The 24411-nt window shown below is 39.4% G+C and overlaps 1 protein-coding gene across 5 annotated transcripts in view; it reads right to left on the bottom strand.

Moving 5' to 3' along the window:
* Positions 1-13800, bottom strand: part of STAU2 (staufen double-stranded RNA binding protein 2) — a 165101-nt gene extending 151301 nt beyond the window's left edge. For 3 of the 5 annotated variants that reach the window (XM_054060481.1, XM_009570904.2, XM_009570907.2), the window contains exon 1: positions 11440-11458. The gene's annotated coding sequence lies outside the window, so the exon portion shown is untranslated. Of the gene's footprint in view, positions 1-11439; positions 11460-13676 lie in introns of those variants that run through there. The other 2 variants (XM_054060482.1, XM_054060484.1) reach the window with 2 other exon arrangements.
* Positions 13801-24411: the final 10611 nt, after the last annotated feature.

The following is a 24411-nucleotide window of genomic DNA, read 5'->3' as shown; positions in this document are numbered from 1 at the left end:
ACAGCACTGATCCTTTCCTATTAAGGATGAAAAAATAAATCAGTCCAGTAATAGTATCAAGGAACTGTAAAAATGAACAAGATAAAAGTTTAGGAGAAAAGAAGACAGCCTTTATCCTACAGGAAAGTAAATTGTGAAACCAGAATAAAATCATAACTTGTTAGGTGTTGGGGTTTATTTTATTTGTTTATAAATGTATCTAAAGCTGAAGAACTAACTATTTTGTAAATTAATCTTCATAAACAAAGGTGCCCAGAAGGTACATATAATTGTAGGGACTAACTCTTCAGTACAGGAGATTGGAAGATAATCAACTCCTAATGAGGTCTAAAAAATCTACCTTTGCAGAAAGTGAAAATGTTCCTATGCAGTAGGGTGCTACCACCTTTTCACACTACTGTCACAGCACCCAATGTACTAAATTTAATCTCTATAGAAGTATGTAACACACAGCACGTATGATGTATTTGTTAAGTGCTTTACCAAGGTAACAACTGAGGGCCAGTCACTGCTGAGTAAGAAAAATTACTAGACATATCTCATATACTCAATACTTCTGCTTATATATTCTAATTGGTGCCTATTTTTCACAACAGTATCACGTTAATGATGCTAGGTCCTTTTATGCAGAATTGCTATCCAGTAAGTTACAGCCTGTGCTCTGTGTGTGAAGCTGACTGTTCTGAAGCATTTGAGACTTTGTTCTCATCCTCCTTGAACACCATAATTAAATTTTTTAAAAAAAGGCAGTAGCTTAATTTTTTTCAAGATCACACTGAATTCTAATTCTAGTTTACAGTCTCCTCAAAGCCTACTTTATAGCACCTACAAATGTAATAAGTGTACTGTTTCATCTGCACCATTAATGAAAACAGAAAGGTACAAGAACAGCACTACAATAGACTGAGGGCACTGTGTAAGCAGGCAGTATGACAACGCTTTTTTCCCAGACCAACCCCTGCTCTGGTTAGCAGCATGGTAACACAGTTCTTTCGTAAAAGTCTCAAGTCACACAACCCTAATGGAGCTAACAGCTTCCTAACCAAGTAGCATTTGGGTTTAGCCTTAAAAATCCATTAAATTTGCTATTCTCCTCATTCTTCTGATATTACTTTATTCACTCAGCTACATAAATGCACAGAAAATCGTCAAAAGGTAAAATGTATTTCTTGTGTGCTGTTGCTCACATTTACAAAAGAACACAGCTCTGCATTGCCTTCACAGCAGCTGTATATTCAGTCTTTTCCATTCTCCAAGAATCAAATAATGATAGCAACACAGCATCAATTTAGCGAGAGCATGACTTAAAGCTATAGTCAGCAGATGGCCACCCACAAAAACTAACAAAATTTTTCTTGTTTATATATTTTAAATAGCCAAATTGACAGACTATGCATGAAATCACACAGAGTCTCTCTCCATATATATCTAATATATTACTGTTGGTCCCCGCTGTTTGCTCACCCCATTTGCTCATCCATCAATTTGTTGCTTTTTGTCTTACTAGGGGTCGTTTGCCAACAGCCAAACTCATCTAATGACTTCCTGCCATAGCAGGGGACAGTCCTGTTTGTCCTCTCTCCCTTACAGCAAAAAGTGAATCCTTTTCTGTCCACTTACCTCACTGAACTAGCTCACGTGCAGGTGAGGAGATCAGAGGAGCAACCCTATCTGTACAGGGAGAGTCATAATCTCCTAACCTGGGGTGAAAACAAGGAATTAGCCCTTTCAACTCTTGCTAATCAGCTTAGCTTCACTGTCAAACCATACACCCAAGTTCAGCTCCTTCAAGCTGTTCCACACAAAACCCATGATCTCATCTCCAACAATTTCATCTTCAGAAACCTGTGGCCTGTATTTCATTTTTTTTTGTTCACAGTGCTTCACATTAGAAACAAATCTTAATTCCAGTGAAACTTGGACACTCCTACCTGCTAATTAAAAACTAATACATGACGGCAAGTGAAGTTAGGCCCTAATAGAATTTCACTTTCCGGAAGTATAAGAGGTAGGGGGGGAGGAGTGTGTTATGACCCACTAGCTCTATTTCTGTATTTTTGATAAAATAATTTACAACAGACAAAAAAGCACACAAAAAGGAAGGTGAATTGACATAGAATATTACAGGCTAATGCTGAAAATCCAATGAGCTGCAAGGCTTACAAAGAAGTTTCCCTACTTACTCAGCACTAAATCCAGACCCTGAGAACTGACTAAATACTACAGTTCTGTCATAGCAGCTTCTTCGCTCTTCAACTGGAGCAGAAGAGGTTACAGATAAACCCTTGAGAAAGCAAGGCAGGGCCAAGTGGATGCAGCCAACACCGTGTCAGAACGTTATAACCTGTCACACTTTCAGAAAACACAGGAGTTATTTGTGAGGATATAAGCAGCCACGGAAGAATATCCTTTGCAAAAACCTATATAGGATCAGCAAGCAGCTTTCTGAGGAGAGGCAGGAAAATATTTTTGAAAAGAAAATCAAGTAGGAAATCGAACAGATTAAAAATCTGCACTCATAACACTGTTCAGCCACCTCTTCAAGAACAGTCAGCTCAACTTCACTTTTGAATTACTACCCAGGACCAACATTAAACGAAGAAAAGGCCTTCAGATTCAGAAGAATGAGCTAGAAACTGCTTCATCTCACATACTTTTTCATCATGAAACTACTTTGGTTCCCTCATCTCAAATACAATGTTGATACAAGATGCTACATGAAACATACAAGTCTCCTACTCAAAGACCAGATTATGATTACTTGAGAATACATATTATTTATATTTGTCACCAATTCAATCCTTCCCTAACAACTCTCTTTATGATAGCTTTGAAAAGAAAGGAAATCTTCCAAACAAAACCAGACCAGACAAATACGGTAACTAATTATGGAATCAAAAACTAAAAACTAAGATTTTGTCAACCAACAAAATGGCCAAAGGTGGGGATTTTTGTTGCCATGTAATTATGATGTGTGGGCAGAATAGGGAAGGCTTACCTTGCAATTGAGAGAAGATTCATGCAACTTGAATACATAGTGTACATCACAGGACAAACAAATATAATAAGCAAACATTTTGAATGTAGTAAATTGCTTAAGCCACTAAAACAAAAGACAAGTAACTAATAATAAAACATGTGTGATCTACAAGACCACCTACATGCACTGTGCGTCTCACACCAGAAGTTACCTGTACCGTACGGCACTGCTTTACAGTGAGATATGAGGATTCAGATAAGGATTAAAGATAACTATAATTTAGGTTTCCAAATACAAGCAAAGGTGTCTAAACTCCCATTGGAGTCAAAGGAAATACTATATGGAACTCAGTGGGCTACCTATGGTTTATCAGTGCTATTTGAGATGTCCTAAGATACCTCTTCTGGATACTCGTGTATTCCACCAGCTGCTGTTTCAGAGAAGCCGAAGCCTTGTAAGAGAAAAGTCACATCTGAAATTGCATGTGGCAGATGGTTCAGGTAAACGCCAACATGAAAAGGTGATTAAATGGCAATAATGTATGTGCATAAACAAATGTGTTAACAGTCAATACAGCCTGCAAACCTCAAGGAATTATTCAAGGTGGTCAAAAAGTAAGCTTCTGCTTTAGGGTTAGCTATATCATTCAGTAGAGTGGCAGCTGAAGACTAGACAAGATAACTTAGTTAACTTAGAAACTTAACAGAAAGTGGGGCATACTGAGAAGCAGGAATGCAACCCTTCTCTTGCTTCCTTGGCAACAGACAGCAAGGCTGACACAAAAAAGCTGAGAAAGGAGAAACTCAGGCCACAGTGCATCTTACTGTTCAGAACTGAACAATCCCAGCCTGCACTCATAGCTAATTTTCTCTTCTAATAGAAAAATTGTAGCCTGGTCCTGTGTACACTAGACAGCTACATAATGTCTCAAATGGACACTTCACAGGCAAATATGAAACATAGGACCTAATAAACTTTATTAATATTCATCTTGAACAACAAAGGAAAAAAGGATGGCTCTTCTCACAAAACATCCTCACCGAAATCAAAGATCATCGAAGCAGAGGCTGAAACAAAACAAAAAACCTAAACACCCAGAAATCCCTTAAATAAGACACTGTAACCAGAGCAAGTGTTTCGTGGCGACAGCTGCCTGGCACCAGGGCGGTTGGAGAAGCTTAATTACAAAATTCCCATTTGAAATGACAAGAGAGATCAATCTGATTATCAATTTGAAGACTTCAATGCAAGAAGAAAACTAAAATATAAGTAAATTCAACCCGTTGCATCAGAAACTGAGCTACTGAGCATCTCTACGCTTTCCAACTCGTTTATACGCCAAAACCCAAGAGGCAAAGGTTAGGTTGCTTCATATAAACGTCCACTACCTTATAAAGATAAACTCATCAGAAAGTTTACTTCCTTCAGTTTATTGTTGCTGTCCAGAAAACAGAAAAGACAGTCAAAAAAGCCATGGAAATTTCCAATGGCCAATAGGCTAATCCAGTTCTCACGCTACCACAAATTTTATGCCCAGAGAAGAGACCAAATCAGAATGCTGGTTCAGAAGCAGCCATTAATTCAACCCAACCAGGATACCTTTAATTATTACAGAGAAGAAAATATGAAACTCTGTCATGAAACAGCATGGTGATCATCAGAGCCTTCTTTGTGGAAGGCCTTTCACATCTAAAACCCATCAAGATTTGAGGTATGTCCAGAAAACTAGCTTATAGATGACTACGCAGACCTATAGACCAGGTGGAGGACATGACACATACTGCCCAACACTACAGGGTAATATCCTTCTTTGTATTTGTCTACTGCAACTGGGAGTAACAGCCGATCCAAAGGACAAAAGCTGACTGATCAGAAAATGTCAACACAAAAGCTAAGATTAGAAAAATGTGGGGAAAAAATACTGGAAATATATCAGAAAGTAAAAATAAAATATAAGTCATTCATGTGCAAGTATTTAAATATTCCACTGAGACTTAGAGGCTTACACTGAAATGGTTATCGGTTTCCGTTGTACACAGAGGTCATCATACCACCAGCAGATGATGGGCAGGTAAACCACATTCTTCTTAGGTTAAACAAAATTAATTACTAAGCTTTTTCATCAAGAAAAATACCTGGAAAAGGGGGAAGACTAAACCACTCGTTTAACAATCTATCATCAGCTTAAAATGAAGAAGGGGATTAAGAATGTAAATTGAAAAAACATGACTCAGCCTTGACACACTGCCACTACAGACTCGTTTGCATCAAAGTTTTAACTGGTTCCTTATTTGTGATATTGGAGTCGAATCAGAGCTCCTTACAAGAGACCAGTTTCTTACTTAATCAGTATATTTTAATTTTTCTCATTTATATTTCTAAAAGCTGTATTTTTTTAATTTCTGCTAGTGACTAGTAGTTATATTCCTAAAACCTCAAATAAGCTTTGACTGACTTTAAATTACAAACTACTCTTATTCTATGATTAACCTAAGTAATACAACCCTGCAATTACTAGTCTGTGCTGATGCAGGCAAAAATAACTCTTTGACTAAAAGTTTATCCCCCAACTAGAAATTGCATATTCAGAAACTGGAATTCAGAAAATTATCTTGTTTTTCCTTGACTGCTTGTGACAAACTCCTCCTCACACTGTTTCAAGTAACAAAGTTTGGTGAAGTAACTTTCCACATGTTCTTGTCTTTGCAAAAAGTTACATGTCTGGCTACCAGCACTACCAGCACTCTTCCCAACATAATCCCTCCCCTATCATTAAGAGCTACAAAATCCTCAGAAAACGAGGTTCCAGCAGACAACATAGCACATGCTGTGCTCTGTTGTTAGAAGTAGATAGAATTCTATTTTGTGTGCCTTTATTTGTCCTTCACGAGTGTATTTAAACAAAACCAGTATTTCACAGCAAGAGTGATGAATGTCCACATTGAAGTTTCACACAGCTCCCAAGAAGTTGAAGCTTCCAGACACAGCTGGGGTCAAATTGCTATCTCCTGTTCATTAATCACTCCTGGAGTACCACCATCTCTCAGCTCTCCCATACACACATTTTGTGATGCTTGGATACAAGGCAAGTTCAGCCTACAGCTCATGAGATGAACACCCTGCTATTTGGGGGACAGAAGGGGACCTCTGCTCAAGGGTCAAGTACCATGTCAGATCAGGTGCTCTGCAATGACTTCAAAGAACTTTCTCCCTTATTTTAAGTGCAGCTCTCCTCAATCAATGAATAAAGGCAAAGTAATTACTGAGCATTGGATTGTGTGCACCAAGTTCTCTGACTAAAGAATAAGCACAAAATCTAAGTTTTTGACTGGAAAAATCAAAATCAATATTTTAGAGATGCTATGTTTGGGAACAAGGTCATGAACTGCTGAAAAATTAAGAAAACAAGCCTGGCTTGACAAGAAAGAAAACAAAAAGTCCAAAACTTGACGAAGTGGACAGATCCTAAGTAGCCAGTTGTGACCCAGAGCCCTTAATACTGGGCTCCAGCAAACAAGATGGGAAGAGACATAGGCCTGGAAGAATCTAACAGAAAGCCAAAGCGAACAGAGCTAACCAATGCGGCCACATGCAGAGAGCAGCTATCAATGCAGACTCCTCAAGCATCCTGAGAATGAAAAGAATCATCAACAACTTGGTAAAGTACACAAGGGCAGCAATCACATATTGATATTGTAGCAAACCCATGCTTTGGACAGAAATTGTGAAGCTGTGCAATGAAACATAGTTAAATAAGTCATTTGTCTTTAGAGGAAACTGCAGATTATATATTTGATAATCCTGGATGAGGAAAATATCCTAGTGGCATATAATTACAGGTCCCTTCAGACTTCGCAAAGGCAGAAATGACTCAAGAAAAACTGTTGGATATAGAATCAGTGCTATACATTAGCTAAAGACTCTAAACGCCACTGTCTGAGCACACATTCTGCTGCAACACAGACGCTACATATATCTGACAAGATGGCAAAAAGTTAATTTCTGGAACTGAATCAGCAAGAAGGATACCAACAACAGAAAGGAAGAGTGCTGGAAAAGAGATCTGGTTCAAACTGAGCACACTATGAGGGCACAGAACCAGCACGACCAAATCAGTCTTCTTCCTCCACCTCTTTAGGTACTAGCAGTTAGGAGTACCAAGTAGGATATTTCATAAGACAGCAAATAAGAGATCTCCATTCATATATAGTTAATGATTCAAGACAACTTATTTCCTCAGACCAAAGGAAGCTATGAGTAACTACTACAAGAAAAAATGTAAACAAACTGAATTAAAATTTTGAATTCTTTCAAGTATTTTTACACAGAGTCAGAAATAAAACAAAGGACCACTGTGGCTAAAAGTGAAACCTGATTCAGCAGTAACATGAAACAATTCAAAATAAAAGGAAATAGCATCTAGAAATGAGTGGAAGTGAAAAAGAAGTTTGCAAATATGAGGAATGACTACAGCATTTGCAACAGCATAGGGTTGGTACTACCTGGAGACAGAATCGATACCCTGAGCTGCCCTTTAAAGGAATGTCTTTCTCACCACTTGCTGTACTTTCAGGACTTCAAGGCCATTAGCTTCAGCATGGTAAAGTTAGCTTTTGTGAATCTGGGATCACCCTAAACCTGAGTGAAAGAACAAACCTGCTTTTGAACTTGCAGGGGCTAACTCTTCTGTTCACTACTGAGCTAAGACTCTCATTCCTTACCTTCAAAGCCAAAAATCAAACAAACAAAAAGCACTTCAAAAGGGAAGAAGGGCCACATTTTCTATGGACTCCAACAGAAGACACACTATTGGCCATACATATATGCCTAATACAGTCTCACCTCCTACAAAAAAGGATGTTCCTGTTTACAAAGAGGAGGAATGCTCTTAGCCCAAAGACCATCCAACATCTAGATTGTGATGACAGGCAGCAGAAGTTCAGGTAGAAGTGCAGACTAGAAGAGCTGTGGAGCACAAGTCTGCAATCCAGCACAACAGCAAAGACACACACGTCTAAAAAAATCAGAGTAGGCCCTGGAACTAAAACTGCCTGGGCTAACCCCATCCACCTGCAGTGCTCTGTCCTGCCCTATCCTGGGAACATATTAGGTGTATCAGTTTGATACTATGCCTCCCCTCCCCTGCCCCGGTCAGCTATGAGGTGCCTGAGCAAAGGTGAATAAAACTGCTTCTATTTTGGTGCTAGATGTCAAAATTCCAAGTGAGCACAAAGTTGGCTTAAAAGCCTTGAAAAGGTTCAAAGTGCTACTGTGACCAAAAAAAAAAAAAAAAAAAAAAAAAAAAAAAAAAAAAAAACCACCCCAAATATCCAGAATGGAGTAAATTGCTGCTTGCACCTCTTTCCAAATACTTCAAGTATGGTATTAAAACTATGGCACTAAAGGCATTTAAAGAGAATCAGAGAGAAAATAGTCAAAGTTTCGTCTATCGGTTAATGGTCACATGAAAAAGGGCCTCTAAAGCCACCTCCTCTACTGAGCTGCCACTGACAGTAAGTCATGGAATGGCCAGTTTCAGAAGAACCCTGTAATATTACAGCTCATGAAAAGTACTGTATTAATTCTTCTGGGACCTGGCAAGTACCTGCAGTTGCCTGCAAGTTCACATCAAGAATGTTCTCATAGATGACAACTCCCATCAAGTCCACAGAAACAAGATGCAGTCCTTACAGCTTCAATGACTTTTCACTTGTTTAAGGCTGTAAGTGATAAGGACTGCTCAGTTGAAGAGGGGTGAAGAAAAGATGATGCGGATCATTCTCCATTCTGAGGAGGCCAAATCCTATATCTAACCCTGTGGACTCAGCTAAGAGAATATTGAGAGATGTCTCTGAGGAACTAGGGTGAGCTTTACCTGCCTCCTGACCCAGGACAAGCTTCTCATCCCCCTTCATGACAGGCAGACAGCCTCAGTTGCCATGCAGAAGCAGGGGACATCTATTTGATACATGACCAGTTAGTGTGTTGCACTGAAATATAAGAAGGTCAGAAAGGTTTTCAAGAAAATCCCTCTGGAGTCATTCATTAAAATTCCCAGGCCTTAAACAGGTACAAAAGGAATGTCTCTTGTGTGTCTACTCTTAATCAAAACAACCACTGGCAATGTCCACTTAAGGGACAAGTTCACATCAAGGGACACTGCCACCACAGACAGAAAACAGTTGAAAGCAGGTAGGTTTAAGTACTATCAGATACAAAAGATTGGAACAAAAAGCAGAGAAAACATTTTGCATGGTCTGGAAACTTAAAAACCCTGCCGCATAGTATCCAGGACTAAGGAAGAGCTGGGGGGACTAAAACAAATAAACAAGAACATGACTTTTTAACAAGATGTTTTAGATTATTTCTTGTTCTTATCTTGTCTAAAAAAGGCAAAGCTCCTAAAGACTTGGTTATTCCATTTCTTTATCTGTATCAATACAACTGGATATGCTACAAAGTGAACCAACACTGCTCTGTATCATCTCTGCACTTTAACCTTGGGAACAGCGTATCTTGATTTCTTACCTTTACAGTTTATCAGTTGTATGGATGTGTGGTCTGGGAGACAGGGATGAAGTTCTCCGTCAATTACACACAGGTACTTATCCAGACAACTTCATGCCAATCTACATGCTTATTATACTGAAATTTCTTTATAGCTGTATAACACTACTTTTTTTTTAATTGAGTTTATTGTATAAGAAACAGGAAACTACACATATGTAACATATGTAACACAGCTGCTAAAAATAAGAAACTAGGAATAGCAGTATCAGTAAAAATAAGGTTCCTTGTCTCTTAAAGAACTCTTCTTGTTCCGACAGGTGACCATTTCCATTGCAAAAAACGTCCCCCAAAACTCTGGTCTGCTATTCTCAAAAGCACTTCCTTCAGCCTGGAGGCAAACAGCCTCCTCAAAGCTGGCAAGCAGCAAAACTGAAAGCATGACCACTGCCAGTGCGACCCTTTGGAAGTTTTCAGGAGAAGATGAGACTGTAAACATAGCCTTCAAGTATGTGGTACAGATTAGCAAGATGTCTTTTCTCAGAAACTAAGGATAGCAGGTTAACCTGTAGTCACCATAATATTTAGCTGCTGGCTACCACTGGGAGCCTCCCCAAATGCCAACAGGAGTTTGTGCTCAAACGCTCATTTCTAATTAGTCTAAAAAGAGCCCTTCATGATTTTAACAGTGACTAAATTAAAAATCATGGGGATACAGAAATATATTGGAGTCATAACACTAAATTTAGTATACAACAAAGAAAAAATAGTTTCATTTTATTTGTTAAGTATCAATACATTTGTAACATATTAGTGTTGTACTATATGGAAGCATACTTGACTAAACCAAAAGAAGAGCACACTAAGGCACAGGTGAGCACACTGTGACCCTGGAGCACAGATTTCACTACTGGGAAACTTTCCAAATACTAACAGCTAAAAAAAAAAAAAAAACAAACAAGAACCCAACAGCCGTTGTTGAGATGAAGTACGAACAAACTTGAACAGCTACAGACATGCATGTGACTTTAGTACTATACTACCACGGATGTTTTTTCCAAATTCATTTTTAGATTAAGAGTTGTGACAAGCAATTTTTTACTCTAAATAGTTTCCAGAACAACACCTGACAAGGTATCTCTCTGAATAACTCTCTCAATAACTGAACTCTTCATCTTTTAATGCAAACGTACTTTGAATAACGCTGATCATGACTGGTTGCTAACACTGAGTAGACCCAGAGCCCTCTACTTTTAATATTATTTATATATAAACTATGTTATAAATGGGTTCCATTTCCTCTCTTCTCAGAGTTGGTCATGTGCTCCCACCAACTCTATTTCTCACTTTGTACCATGTATCCTCTCCTCCCTGAGCAAAACTGCCAGCCCCATTGCCTGACCTGCCTTCACAAACAAGACCCTAGCCTGGTGCTTTATATCCACCTCAATCAAGTGGAACCTGCCACCTCATATTTCTGACCTGCTGGTTTCAGTGACCATGTATATGGTACCCATGAGTGAAGAGCAAGCAAAGGAAAGAGGGGTGGTGGGCTGAAAAGCCTCAAGCAACTTAAACCTCACAGGGGTGTCTCTACAAGTGTTAATGCGGTGAAACCAGCAACAGGTCTGGTCGAGAAGCATGAAGGCAGAAGGGGGGGGCAGAGATTTCTGGTCTCCCATGTGGATTTTGACATCAGAACCCATAGCAGCTTTAAGAGAGTCATTCTCTGCTTTTGTTTCTCTTCCTCTTTTTCAAACAGAGAGAATAATCAAGAACTATTGTAAAAAATACAGGGTATGTGAGACCCAAAGGTCAGAAATGCAAAATAATTACTTTAAGCAAAAGACAGGCCTAAGTCCTATCTTACATATCTTGCTGCTGCTGACAGAAAATCAACGTAAGCAGAGGAAGGAAAAGCGAAGCTTCGGTAGCTTATTAATAGAAGGTACCTTATTAGATTTATGCTGAAAATTTGCAGTTAGGTCCTTCTCCACCACATCAGTGTGACACGCGAGGAAGCAGGTAACTTCACTCTTCCATGGGAGAAAATCTGTGCACATTTATACCTGTATTTATGAAGTATACACCAAAAAAAATGGCACTAAACCCCACACACTTTATAACATCATACCACTGAAGAGCAGGCCTTATAAGAAGTTGTGTTTTGGGCTGAAGGACTGGACATCATTGATGAGAGATTTTTCAGTCTTTTCCAAAATCAATAGTTATGTATTTTGGGCAGGTCAAAACAAACTGTCTAGATAGAGCATAACAGGTGCAGCTTTCCTAACGGTTGGAGAAGCAGTCTTGAAATCAGAGGATCTGCTTCACTACAGCCTGTTGTCTAACCTTCTCAAGGTCACTTTTCACAACACTTTGCAAATAAAGCACATAGTATTCAATTCACTTTCCATATTCAGACCAATGTAGACCAGGATTATGGTGGAGTTATGTTTATACACGTATGTAGGAAAATCAAACCCAACATTTGCCTTCAAGGAAGGGGCTGATCAAGTTACGTGCTTATTTAAAATTGGTCAAGTCATTAACACAACTCTGATCATGTCTTCCTCCAAGTAAAATTAGGAAGTTTCTTTCAAAAGTACTTTCACAATGCAGGATATAAGATTATTCAAATTTATTATTATTTTGACATAATTTTTGGAGTACGAGGTAGCTTAAGGGGGCAACAAGATACGTAAAGAGTTTAGCCTCCAGACTGACAGACAGCCTGAACTCACCCAAGCTGGATGAATGACTTCTGTGAAAGCAGGGCGAAGTCACTGAAAAATTCTCTGCAAAGCAAAGAAAATCTGAATTGCTCCTTCCCCTCAAAATCCATGAGCAAGCAGCCAAGTCTCAATCCTGTTCCTAGCTTTTAGCAACAGGAATCTTAGCAAAGACTGGCAAGAGCAGAAATTTCCCTCTCCAAGAGATTTTCTAGGACAAAGCTAAGGTTCAGTAGCTGGAAATCAGTACTGGAAATCATACACTGCTGTTGGCTTTCTAGAAAAAAGATTTCATGCAGAAATCTGTCAGTCTGGCACTGTTTATATAGGCAGAAATGCCACAACAAAGCCTGTACAGAACCTCCCTACATTTAATAAATGGCTTAAATACCATACTATTATTTAATTGGTGTAGATCCCTAACCTGGAAGTACCACATAGCTCAGGAAGTCCTTACTCCTGCGCAGCTCGATGCCAGCAGTAACGTAAGCAAGATATAGCAACACATGTTCGCTTACAGAAGTGCAATGGAACTACACCTAGTTACACCAGAGCAAAGAGTCACACTTGCGCGTTGCAATGCCGTGGTCATTCACGCACATTCCTCAGTGCTGTTCCAGACAGTACTTCATATAAAGAGAAGAGCTACAACAGCAACAATTCATCTACCCTCTTGTACAACATAAACTTTTTTTTTCAGTAGAATCATGGAATAGTTTGGGTTGGAAGAGACCTTAAAGATCATCTAGTTCCAGCCCTCCTGCCATGGGCAGGGACATCCCACTGGATCAGACTGCCCAAGGCCCCATCCAACCTGGCCTTGAACATCTCCAGGGATGGAGCAGCCACGATTTCTCTAGACAACCTGTTCCTGTTCCTCACCACCTTCACAGTGAAGTACCACGGCGGTTGCACAGGGAGCATTCCAGGCACGGCCCGAGAAGCTCACACCTTGGTATCCACAGAAACATCCTGCCAGCCGCAAAGCAACCCCAGTCAGACGAACTGTGGTGAAATTCATCGCTGGGGTATCGGGGCTGGGCGGGTGGGAACGCGAGCGCCCCACGGCGAGCAGCCCCCTGCGGGATCCACCCTTCCAGCGGCTCCCAGGCCCGTCTGCAAGCGGGATCAACTTTCTCCCAACAGGGAGCCCCGAGCGGCAGGAAAAGGCCGGGCTAGGCCGGGCCGCCGAGACCCGGTGGCCGCCGAGGCCGCGAGAGACGCCGCCATCCATCTTGGGCGCGGGTCCCGCCGCCGAAGTTTCGGGCCCTGCCCAAGTTCGGGGGCAGCGGAGCGCGGGGGGTTCTCGGGGGGCTGCGGGCCCGGGGCTGGGCTCGCCGCGCCCCTTCGTGTCGCACCCGCCGCTCCGCCTCGGCCCCTCCTGCCCCCCATCCCCACCCCCGGCGCCTCCCGGGGCCCGGGACAGCGCGGCCAGCCGCCCCCGCGGGCCCCGTTACCTGCTTTCCGAGGACACTTCGGGAACGCCTCCGACATGGGCAAACGCCAAAGAGAACTGACCCCGCCGCCGCGGCGGCCGCCGCCGGCCCCAACCACTCCGCCCCCCCCACGCCGCCCCTCGCCCTCCCGCCGCCGCCCCACCCCGATCCGCCCCACCCCGCTCCCCCCGCCCCGCGACACCAGTGGCCCCGCCCGCCTCCCTTTCCCGGCCATGCGAGCGGGCGGCCATGCGGGCGGGGCCATTGGTGTCGCGGGGCGGGGGAGATGTTTTGCACGCTGTAAAGGCTTTGCGTGGTTTTACCTCTCCCGTTTCTCCCGTTCGCAGGGAGCTGACCCCTACTGGCTGCTGCGTTCTCAAAGAAATTAAGCAAGAAAAAATTAATAGAAAAATGGCTGGCAGAAATAGAAGGAGAGGTGAGCAAACGGAAGAGAGTGCAACGCTGAACCGGCTTTATAGAATCACAGAATCACTAGGTTGGTAAAGACTTCTTGGATCATCGAGTCCAGCCATCTCTATTTGCCACTAAATCATGTCCCTGAGCACCTCGTCTACGCATGTTTTAAATACCTCCAGGGGTGGCGATTCAACCACCTCCCTGGGCAGCCTCTGCCAGGGCCCAATGACCCTTTCTGTGAACAATTTTTTCCTGACATCCAGTCTGAACGTTCCCCAGTGCAGCTTGAGGCCATTCCCCCTTGTCCTGTCCCCTGTCACTTGGGAGAAGAGGCCAGCTCCCTCCTCTCTACTTCTTTTCAGGTAGTTGTAGAGAGCAATAAGGTCTCCCCTCAGCCTCCTTTTCTCAAGGCTATATTTTCCCCCCATCTGGTGTTACTCCTCCATGTTGGAGCACATAATTCTCCGAGACAGCAGTTTTTAGAGGTAGAAACTCCTATGCTTTATCGATGTCAAAATTTTCTCTCCTGCACAGAATTAGAGTGTTACAAACATGATTTGATCCACCGGGTTGGAGAAGAGGAAGATGCCTGATGGAATCGCTAGGCATTGCCCTACGGGTACCTGGAGAGAAGCAGCAGGAGCAGGGACAGAGGTGCTGCAGTCATGGAGGTTCAGACCACACATCACTCACCTCCTCCTTCTCCAGGCAGACACGGCAGAAGCACTACAGGATCCCAAGGGGGCTGCAAAACCTTCCCTCCAAACTGTTGCCAGAGCTTGGCTAGATCAAGTCACGATTCACTTGGTGCATTGTTTGGACAGCCCTGTTTCTGTGTGCATCAAACCAACAGTGGAACTATGGTTCTGCCATCATGAACCATTTACCTTGTTGCCATCTTTCAGGTTTTCCCATGTGCCTGACTGAAGGCAGAGGTGGACAGAAGAAATAATAATAATAATAAAAAAAAGCACTTAGCAGTCAGGTTTGGGAATGTGCAAAATGGACATTAAAGGCTAAATACCTTCTTGGAAATCAAGTCTTCCTTTAAATTGGAAATGGAAAAATAAAAGGGAGGAGGGTGTCAAAGAAATAAATTTCTGACTATCTTTAGTATTAAAAAGGTGGCATTCAAATTCTTTATCTCAAAGTAATTGAAAGTTTATTGTTGACTAAAGAAAAAAGGCTCTAACTTACTTTGTAAAAATTTGCTTTCTGGATCACCTCAAGTAATTATTTGCCAGTTAAAACTAACCAGAATTTAAATCCACAACAAAGCCAGGTAAAACCATCAAAACTTGAAGCAATTAATTTCCTACCTGATTTACAAGACTGCAGAAACAAAAGTCCTCAGGCTTAGAAACAAAAAACAGTAATTTTTTGAGGGAAAGTTTTCCGTTTCTTTTTAATAGGCAATTGGATTTTAATAATTTAAGTCTGATAGCTATCTGAGTCAGAACAGATAGAGCAAATGTAATTAAAAACCAGCAGATATTTACTGAGGATCAGAATGAATCCAGAGTTCACATTTCATCCAGTATCTGTGATTCCACAAGGATTTTTTAAAATCATGTATTGAATACAAGTGGTAGATCAGTATGACAGCTGAAAGCAAGAAAGAACAAGATGTAGCCTGAGAAAGTTCCTGGTGTAGTGACACTCCAATAACACATCCTCCAGGTGGGTTTTGGTAGTGAACTTGTATATTATAGACAGTAACTTACATACTAAACACATGTAATGGCACTTAGTGACAGGACAGTATTATCAGTATCTAGGTGATAGCAAGGTCTTATTTGTACTAACAGAACACTAATATTAAGATTTTTAAACACACATTGGGAACTTAGCATTCACTAAGACAGTTTTATACTTACCCTGTATTCAGCCACTGTAGCTTGCCATCCTCCCCTTCTTATTCCTCTGTTGTTTAGTTTTCTGTTTCTGAGATTCCCTATCCCTTATTTAACTTAAGAACTGAGCTCAAAGCACACAATATAATACACTTTCTTATGCATTCTTCTGATAAAATTTAGGACCGGATAACAATGCAAGTACTTTTTCATAAGGCTAGTACAATTTTTTGTATAAGTAATGTTCATTCAAATGATGAACCATGATGATGTCTATAAAAGTTTTGGGGTTGGGGTTTTTTTTCTTAATTTGTTGCTGGGTTGTTTGGGTTTGGTTGATTTTTAAATCAAATATTACTTTTTACTTTACTTTGGAGACTTCTCCAACATCGGCAAACACTAAAAAGAATTGGCCCTGCGGCCGCTACTTCAGTAGTTTCAAACTGCTTTAGTAGTTTGAAGAATAACCCTATAGCATCGCATATACTTAGTATTGGTGTACCCAGCAGAACGATGCATTCAATGAACATCAGCATCAAGTTACAAGGGAAGTTTCCTGAACTTTCTGCAACAGATAGATATAATTCCTGCAAGCCTCTAAAATTTCCAGTCTGTGCTATTATTTTAATACCTAACATTTTTATAATATTGCTATTAGTACATAGCTAAAAGCTCAGTTGAAAAACATATCTTGAAATATACGTATCAACTCAGAAGAGTCTTGTATTTTAATATGCATTCTATACTGCAAAAGACTCGTAGCTGAAAGAAAATTGAATACAAACAAGCAATTTCTATCTGAAAACTTAGCAAATATATATTTTAATTAGATTGATGGCTTCTGGATCTAATTTGTCCATGTATAGAACAAAATTATTATAAAATATTTGATTCTTTAAGTCCATGATAGTGTTTTGCTTTCTAGTAAGTCTCCTATATGATTGAAGCTTTACATGTACGAACAAATAAATTGCATTACAGCATTACTATTCAGATTCACTGTACCGTTATGGTCGTTCTTTTTCCTCCTACTGTTGAGATATGGGATAAAGGCCAGACAGTATGTCCAGTAAAATCAGCTTAAGAGAATTAAAATAGTCTCAGTTTTTGAAAATGAGATGCATGGTTTGTATATTCTCATCCACTCGATTAGGACATAGGGGGAGTGTCGTGACTAGATTGCCCAACAATCTAGTTCCAGTAGTTAAGTTGTTAATATGAGTGATTAATTCAGTATGCAGTTACAAAACAAGAGGAAGGAAAAGAAAAAAAAAAGCCACACTAATGCCTAAAAGCCTGCACAAATGCTGAACTGGGGGAAGGGGTACAGAGTAATTCCATTTGGTCCATGTACATAAGTACAGGTCAATTTAAGACACTCAGCCTGGTCATTTTTAATCTCAAATTCAGAAAAAAAAAATGGCACTTTCAAGCCAATTTACAAAAATCAAAATATTAATGTTTGCTGATATATTTTATCACTAGAATTGCAATTTTTTTTAAAAGTCATCCAGAAATTAGTTTCCACTCCTCAATACACAGTGGTGCAACAAAACAAACAACAAAAAAATCCCAAAATAAAAGGCACGGTAACATATTTGTAAAGGAGGAGACTGATAGAACTACAGAAGCAGGAGCCTGCTTTTAAACAGTACATTAGAAACAAAAATTGTTTGGAAAGGACCTCTGAAGGTCATCTGCTCCACCTCCCTCCCTGTCCCCTCCAAGTGGGACCAACTTTAAAGCTGAATCTTACTTTGGAGTGAGCAGGTTGTTCAATTTAGCTTTGAAAGTCTCCAAAGATTGAGATTTTACTACTTCTTCCAGCAATTTGTTCTAGGGTTTAATAAAGTTTCTTTCTAGCCGTATATTCAAAAGTTATATTAAAGAACTTAGATGACTTCAATGGTGAAGTTGAAAGAATAATTAAGCTAATACAGAGTGATCACAGCATACCAATAGGAAGTGGATAATGCATTATTTATATTAGTCACAGTCATTCAACTGAAAGAAAGCCTCTAAAAGCTTGATACCAGAAGAATGTCACTTAATCTTTTAATAATACTTTTTCCAATAACTAAAAGCTATTAGAAAAGCAAAATCCAGGAGTTTGAGATCATATTCGATTAAAACTCAGTATTGTTAATAAACCTAAGTCTAATCAAACTGTTGCGCTCCCCAGTTACAGGTGCAGAACTGCAATATAAAAGTAGTTTTGTTGTTTTTTTTTTTTTACTACGCTGCATGTCATAGAAGTGACTAAAAGAGTTTAACACCTTCTGTAGTAGAAAGAATAAGAGACATGAACAAACCAAGATGCAATCAACTTATGAGTAAATATTATACAGTTTTCTCAGGTAACTGAAACCATTTATTCTTTATGCTCCAGTGAAGACTCATGAGCACCAAATTGTAATGGCTCACAGACACGAATCATGAAAGATAATGTCTTAAAAATGCGAATTCCCTAAACCGGATGAATGCCACAATCACTTCAAGAATATAAATTAAGTGAACTAGAACTTGTGCTTGTCAGCACACGTTCAACTTGTTCCATCACTTCAAATTACTGTTAGTATGAGGGCATCTCACAACGTCTAGGTCTTCATCTCCTTTGGTAAGTGTAATTCTTTTAAAACACACAGAAGTAAATCCAACCAAACTGATGTGCTGATTTTGCGAAACAGGCTTACATCTAGGTCTCTTGTCACCAAGATACCAAAGTCCATTATTCATTTGTTGGCCCACTGACCCAAATTCAGATAATTTTGCAGCTAGAATTTTATTTCCCCATACTTATTTTCTTTCATTGTTCTCGTATAACGGTATCAGTAACAGTGAAGCCTTCTCTAAATATAAGATTTACCCTTTTAATAATACTAGTATAGCTTAGAAGTCATACTGGTAAATTATTTTATAGTTTATAGTAGGAGTCATACTACACACAAAAAAATCACATTATTCATTATTCTAATTAATGTATTCAAAACTCCACTAAAGCCCTAAGTCTCTAGTTTTAATTTGCACATTTAATTTGCTTTGGGTTATAATGGCATGACTGGTTTCGTGTTATTTCCATCATCTTCCATTTATTTTCAACACAAGGAACCATAAGAACATTCTGTATAGTCATATGCTTCCTTACAACGACAGAAAATGTTATTATGTGTATTTATGCCCATCTTAATGAGTATACATCGTTACTGTATAAACTTCATGTGTATGGGCACAGTTAATACACACAAGTTCATAATCTGTTTTGAAAGTAGGGTCTTCTCATATTTCATGTTTTTCAGATTTAGAAAAACTTAGGTTCTACTCTTGTAAAACACATATTATAGACTTCTAGAAGAAAACACAGATGATTCAGGTCAATCAGGCTTTCAAATCTCATGACTACAAGCAATGAAGACAAATGTAACTACAGTTTGACGAATTAGAACACCAGAGCTACCAACCTGAAGGTCGTGGCTTATCAGTTTTCCATTACAAAGCACAAAGTCAGACCCTTAGGAATGGACAACTTTAGCATTACTAGACTTTACTGCTTCATGAGAACACATTGGCTTTGCTCAGGAGATAATTACGTAAAAGCTGAAGTGTAATTACGGGTCAAAGCAGCAGTAGATTCTGTAAGATAAAATTCCTGTTTATAAGCTTACTTGTTTGTTTGTTTGTGTTTTGCTTTACTGATAGCATTCTGACTACATAAGAAGTCCTTTAAATAAGTCCAGACATGATGCTGTTTTCATCGACAATGTTGTATGAGCAAGCATCATACCTACCTTGAAGTGCTTTGGGTTCTCATCAGTGCCTCTCACTGCAGGCCCAGATGACAGCAGCATGCTTTAAACACAACCAAAGCTACACCAGCAAACACCACCCATCTGTCTATACATCAGTGTCAATACTAGGTACGCTTATGGCCAGAGCTGTGCTGGTGAGAGATTGTACCTAGTCATACCTATTGACAACTCTACAAATAGCAGACTGCAATGGACTAAGTCACAGAGGAATCAGGTAAAGCCAGTGCTCGACATGAAAATCAAATATTTCACTCATCACCAAACACATTCTTATACTGCCATTAAATTTACTGGATATAGTTAAATAGATGTAAAAGGACACAACCAGACTGGAGGAATTTAAATCAGCAGAAAGGCGTTTTCCACTCTGTATAGTTTGTTTGCTTTTCCACCCATCTACGTAGGTTGTATTGCAATAAAACATATTACGTAACTTCACAATCTTATACTCCATACCACACTGGGATAATTAAAACAAACAAAGCCTAAAAATACTCCTTATATTTCAGAACAGTGGAAAAACTTTGTGAACATGTTGAAAAGGACTTGAATTTCTACCATTTTGTAGAAGTGAAAAAGCTACTTACGGCAGCTGGGCAAGATTATAAAATTAACACAATAAGTTAAACCTGTCTTAAATTACTAAATTTTAAAATTATTATTCTCCGGAGACACAGACTTAGTCATACATAGTCAAATGGTAAGCAGAAGACAGAGAGAAATTCTCTGTACACAGCACTATGCAGACTCTTCATGCAAGAAAAGGCTTTTGTTTTTCCCCCCTAGAAAAAAGCAAGCTTCAGAAGTTACTAGTACTGTAAACATGAATCGGTAATGACATAAAAGGTTTATCAGAGTCAATGGAAACAAGGCTAAAGCATTGCCTACACGTGCTCATAAGTATAGAATCTCATGAATGGAAACACTAAAAGCAAGGACAATTGGCAGTATTGTCACTCAAATGATCTTTGTTTTCAGAGGATTACTGATACCTTCAATCTCCCATTAAATCTATGTCCTGCTAGCATATACTGGCTTCAGACTCATTTTGCCAAGTTTTTTAAGAGATCACTCTCAGAACTAGAGATGAGCTACTTTTTTATGGATGGCAGCAACATACAGCTTCAAAACACGCAAAGTGCTACTGACTAAGCAGTAGGTGTTACATTCGCTGAAAATACAGAATCTACGCATCAAATGCAATTCAACTACTCAGTTTCTGATGAGGTTTCTACTCAAGAAGTCTGCTGTATGTTATAGCCACCAGAGTTGTAATTTTTCCTCATGAAAAAAGTGAATTAATAGTATAACAGTGTATTTTGAAAGAGACATGAAAAATTTATATCAGAATCAGCTGGCTTCACAGCATTGGATGATCCAGATAACATTAAGTCTCCTACCTTTACTAAAAGTTTCTGGGAGACAGCTAATAAAATTATAAGTTACTGGCAGTAATGAAACATGAATTGTCATGTCTGACAAAACCAGCTGGATTGAAGTCTGTTGCAATATAAAGGAGTAACAATTGACAATAAATTCTCCAGGAGTTCAAACTTCCTATTTTTTTAAAAAATGAGCAGTCATTGCAATATTCTCCCATTAATAATAGTTTTTAAACAAAATCTTATCCTGCATTGTCACCAAATCATCAATTTGCAATTATGCGCTAGCTGTGACAGGGCAACTGGGAGGTTGAGAGGTATGGGAGTTCTAGAACATTCTGAGAATTGACACAAATGCATTAACTGCATGTTTCCACTAAAATGCTGCTGTATAGCACTTAGCTGAGCCAGACCTTTTCCACCCATCCAATAATTTATCAAAAGCATTAGTTTTGTCATGACTTTGCAAACCTAACAACAGACAACTTAAGTAAACTCTATATCTTATGACAAACTCCTAACAGCGACAAGACCCTTTACTCAAAATCCAGCAAGGTGCATAATTGCAGCCTTGAAATATATAGAAAGCCATCTCACCACAAAAGAGTACGGAATCAGCTTACATAAAGTTCACCCCAGATTTCCTAGTTAGATCTTTGGTTTATTCCAAAGAGAACCCCAAGACATTAAACGTGAGGTGCAGAGATGCTCCAGACTGGGCTGTCTGGCACAAGACAACTTTTGTCATTATATCCAATACTGGATAAAAAGTATTCAGAAATCATTCAGGAAGATCTAAGCCTTTCTAAAGTGCACGCTGCAACCACTAACAAAAGGAAACATGGCTTCTGGAATAAAGGAGAATTCATATGCACATCCAAATGGAAAACCTTTATAAGGTTCACTTTCAAGAAGTGTTGCACAAAAATGAAGTTAAAAAAAAAACCTGCTACAAAGTAGCTCATGGAGAAAGTATAGAAGTAGATGACATTTAGACCAGCTCAAGAATCATTCAGGGAACTCTTTATGGAAAAGAATCGCCAACTTTTCTATATTGCATTCCCTAGTAGTACCTGAGGTAACAGGCAGACACGAGTAGTGTCCACATATTATTTAGTCTACTCCTACAGATTAAAGAAAGGAATCTGACAGAAGGAACTTGCAGAATTACAAAAACATACAGTGAAGCACTATACCACATCTATCTTTTATCTGCAAGATTTTCAAATCTATTGTCAGGCACAATTATTAAGTCTTCTTGGCTCAGAGTTTACTAGGATTTCTACAAAAATTATTGCAAAGGAAAAAAGAAACCTGTTACCTAAGTTCATGGAGAGGGCCACCCATCCTGAGTTATAAAGTTTGATTGGACCAGTGCTTTCTCTTAGAACAGCACAGCCAACAACCTCTGATACTGGCTTTCATTCAGGACTTTGATCCTCTAGTTGCATTGTGATCATAGTTGCTTGCATTTGCCCTCTTCCACTTCTAAGAACTTCATAACGTAAGAACTACAGCTTCAGAAATCTTTCAAAACTAAGCTTTAAAAACTGGTTGCTCTGCCTGTCATTTCTCTCTCCCATCACACTTCATGAGCACTGCTTATCTCCAAAAGGCATTCTTATTGGGCTAGTCAACAAAATTTGCAGGAGCTTTTGGAAGATCATTCCCAACACAAGATTGTCTGAAATATTACTTGTTTAAGGAAGCTGAAGTTACCTGTTACTCCAGCTACGCAACCCTTTCCATTTCCTGCACTGAGTCTGAAACTCTTGATTATGCAGCAAGCTGACTAAATTTCTTAATTGAGAAGATTTTCACTACTTCTTCTCAAGTCAGTTTCCTACTGGTTTAACATGCTAAATCATCTCAGTGCAGGCTCAGCCAGTAGAGCTAGGTGCAAGGCAGGAACAGGAGTCATGAGGCTGGAAAGGAAGGAGGAGGAGTACAAATTCCTCATTTTAAGTAGCAGTAAACTAACAGAAGACACTGAATAGCAGGAACCCTGCTTGATTTTATCTTTAAGGATAAAATTCCCTGGTGCCCATTAGCACCATCCAGACAATATTGTAGTCCTGGGGAGAGAAAGAGCCCAGGATGTTCATCTGAACAGATTTAACTGTGAGCAGCTTGGCAGAAAGCACTCCAAAGGGCCCCAAGAGAATAGGTTCCCACCTGCTGAAGACAAGGCAGAAGTTTTAAGGTATTATAATGGAGATTTTAAATACCAAAAGCCAGACACAGCATGAGGGAAGCAATTGTGGTCAATGTTACAGGATTACAGATACACGGCTTTCTTCAAGGCTGTCATTACAGTTTTCAGTTTTCACTGGATTCCTATTCCAGGAAAATAGTCTCTTGCAAGCAGATCTTACCAGCAGAAGCAAAGAGATAAATAACACTTCAAAAGATAAATTTATGCTTCCAGCTATCATGTACATAAACTGGAGTGGGTTAAATAGAAGCTAACCTACTATCCCTGACGCACATTTTAAGAGCTTCTGTAGAGTATTATACTAAAAAGACTATGGACAGAGGCTTATACATCTGATCTCTACACTGGTATCATACACTGCATGATCAACTAATTTTGCATTTATGTTTTGTTTTTTAAATACAAAATAATTAGCTGAATGACACCCACACAGGTTTCCAAGGAAATCACTTAATCACAGCAATTTCTTTGGAACTACAAAGTTACTCTTGCTTTGCAATTTAAAAATCCCTCACTTTAAGTAGGTTCAGAGAAAGTTCTTAAGTTGGAGGAGTTGCTCAAAACCTCTCAAACACTACTTTAAAAAGTAGTTAAAATCTGGAGGAAAAAAGTAGAGCAAGTTAATAGCAATGCAGGATATTCTGTTATCAGTAAAGTGAAATAAAAATAGTGGTTAAGTATTTTCAAATTTGTATATCCAAATTATATTTTAATATAGTAAAAGGTGGCTTATGATATTTCTTCTGTTCTGATTTTGTTAAGGTATTTTAAAGCCTGATGGTTTGGAAAGTTTGTAGAAGTCCTAGAAACAACATACCTGCAAGTACCTGGCACACAAACCAAATCCCCAAACTCTCTTCCCACCCTGCTGTGTAGCTGCAGTTGAAGAGGGAGTATCACTAAAGCAGATTAGTTCCCCTTATCCACTTCAACACTTAACTGGTCAGGTCATTGCTTCCAAGTGCAAATTTAAACTGGATTGAGCAATTTGTATTATAACTACCTGGTTTTAAAAGAAAGTTCGTTCAAACTCAATGCTGAATCACTTTACCAGAGGAGGAAAAAACTAAAGTGGTTTCTCCT

This window comes from Cuculus canorus, chromosome 2, assembly GCF_017976375.1.
Source record: "Cuculus canorus isolate bCucCan1 chromosome 2, bCucCan1.pri, whole genome shotgun sequence".
Classification (NCBI taxonomy): domain Eukaryota; kingdom Metazoa; phylum Chordata; class Aves; order Cuculiformes; family Cuculidae; genus Cuculus; species Cuculus canorus.
The sequence above is the reverse complement of the archived record's forward strand: the minus strand, read 5'-3'. Positions and strand labels throughout refer to the sequence as shown.